Below are 2,631 nucleotides of genomic sequence, written 5' to 3' on the forward strand. Positions count from 1 at the left end.
CCCTCCCCCCAGCAAGTTTTGTCTGCCCTGTTTTGTTACCCTGCCTTGGGAATAACAGCATGGATGGATTCCACAGGCGCTGCAAGTAGTATGGCTGTGCTACCTGGCCTGTCAGCTCCCTCCTGCCGGCAGCCGCTCCTTCGCTTCCCACGTGCACTCAGCTGCTGGAAAAATCCACAGGATTCTCCTGTGCTATGAAGAATACAATGCAATGGCTGGAGAGATAAGGTGCAGGGAAACATTAGCAGAGTGAGCTTCAAAATGGGATTTCCTTAACTGGGGTGTGGGAGTGGGGGAGGTGAAAGCCCTGAGCTAGAGCCCACTAGGAAACTAAGGGTGGGTAGCAGGGAGTGCTTGGCACTGCTCCCCCATTCCTTTTCTGAGCAGCATGTCCCCCTGGTAGCTGCCTGCCCCTTACCCTGCAGGCTGCTGGGGGTGCTCAGCACTGGTCTCTGTCTCTGGAAGCAGCCCACACAGGGGAGGCCCCAGAGGCTGGAGATGAAGGAAATACAAGGGGTGCTGCAATATGATGGAGGCACAGACCAGGCTTCACTGCTCCTCCTGTCCAATACATCTTCAAAGGTCTTTGTTGAGTCTGTTGGGCTGTCCTTTTATGGCCAGGCAAACACAGAGCTGTCCAGTCTGGCAATCTCTTAACTTCAGCCTAGCAGCCAGTCTTGGAGGGGGGCAAGTATCTCTGTGGCAGCAGCTGCCATCAGATGCTTCAAAGGGAGATGAGAGGAAAAACTCAGCAGTAGGCTGGGCTAAGGCAATCCATTCCTTACCTTAGGACTCCTGGTGATAACCAGGACCACAGAGAGGTTTAAGCTCTAGAACAAGTATTTGGTATCCCCTCCATAACTTCTGATGTAAATGAGTATTCTTGGTATCCATAAAAATATCTGCTCCCTTCCTGGCCAGTTGTTTCCTCCCTCCTGATGCATCAGTCATGGTGGAAGGAACAGGTGTGGCTGGAGATATCTACTCCCACTACCCCTGCCCAGATACTTCCTGTAGCTGTCCTCATGGATGTAGTGGTGCATGCCACTGCCTGTCATATAGGAGGCTAGAGTCTGATTCCTGATGTGGGGGAGGGAGTGGCCTTTGCTGCTGACTGACGGTGTGACAGAGGGATGGGTCACTATACATGCCCTGTTTCTTAAGCACTTCCTCTATAACGTCTGCAGCTAGCCAGTGTTGGGGAGGGCCAGGGAGCCTCTAGATCAGGGGTATCCAACCTCTTTGAATGTGGGGCCGGATCATGAACTTTTTATCACCCAGTGGGCTGGTGAGCCATATTCAAAGACCTCACAGGAAGTGGTATCACATCAGGAAGTGATGTCACGTGACTTTTGACACCAATAAGGTTGCAGAAGGTGACAGTGAAATGGATCTAAATAACCAGTTCAAAATTCTCCCTCTATAGCATCTACCTCTGCCACTGTTCGGGACAGGATACTGAGCTAGATGGACCATGGGGCTGACCAAGCATGGCGCTTTTTATGCTCTTATGTTCAGAAGCTCTTATGTTCTTTGGCTGAGCTTCCAAACTAAGGCTGAGATTTGCAGAAAGGGGTAGATAGGCATGTTACAAAATTGTCATAAAAGATTTGGAGCCCTCTAAATCCCATTCATTTTAATGGAAGTTGGCCTTTTGACTCAGCTTTGAAAATCTCAGCCCAAGGTGCCAACCAAATAAGTCAAAATATATTTTGCATTTCTATGCAGTGCATCTATGTGGGGCTCTCCAAGCATTTTACGCAGAGCCATGTGCCACTCAGGATGGGATGAGCCTGGCCGGAGCAGCACGGGCTGAGCTGCACTTTCCCCCTGCCTGCGCCGGTGAGTCCTGAGTGGCGCACAGCTCCGCTGCCACTTCTGCTAGCCGGTGTTGACCCGGCAGGGCTCCTTCCCTCCCCAGCAGCACATGAGAATCCAGCTTCAGCTCCATGCTGCTCCAGATGGGACAGACCCACCTGGGTCAGCACCAGCCAGCAAAAGCGGTGGCGGAGACATGAGCCACTCAGGACTGACCAGCGCAGGTAGGGGGAAAGTGCCGCTGAGCCCCCTGCTGCTCTGGCCAGGCTCATCCTGTCCCGAGCAGCACACAGCTCTCCTTTTCCCACGTGCACCGCGTCGGCAACGTCAAGCTGACACGGTGCATGTGGGAACCTTGTCCCTTCCCCAGCCCTTCAGCAGCCATTAGGAAGCTGCTGGGGGAGGGACAAGGGATGGGAACAAAAGTAAACACTGTTTACTTTCGTTTCCCATTGCAGCACCGCGAGCCACAGAAAATGGCTTGGGGGGCCGCATGTTGGACAAGCCTGGTCTAGATGGAGGTAATTTCCATTCTACCCAGCTCCCCTCAAAGTCACAGAGGGTCTTTCTCTGAAATTCAGCTCTGAACAAAACTTGGGCAACTGAGTTCACAAAATGGTGACAAGCAAGTGCCTCTCCTCTTCACCAAGTTGGGGTGGGCAGTTCTTTGGGCCCACAGGCCACGTTGCAGGTTTTGGGGAGCTGTCACAGGCCAGATCAGCACTGCCTCCCCCTCCCCACCCTTGCAACCAAAGCTCCCTGTGTGGGATGGGGCTGCAGGTGGTTGGGAAGCTGGTGTGGGTGCAGATGGAA

The sequence above is a fragment of the Alligator sinensis genome, unplaced genomic scaffold (assembly GCF_000455745.1).
Source record: "Alligator sinensis unplaced genomic scaffold, ASM45574v1 scaffold344_1, whole genome shotgun sequence".
Lineage (NCBI taxonomy): Eukaryota > Metazoa > Chordata > Crocodylia > Alligatoridae > Alligator > Alligator sinensis.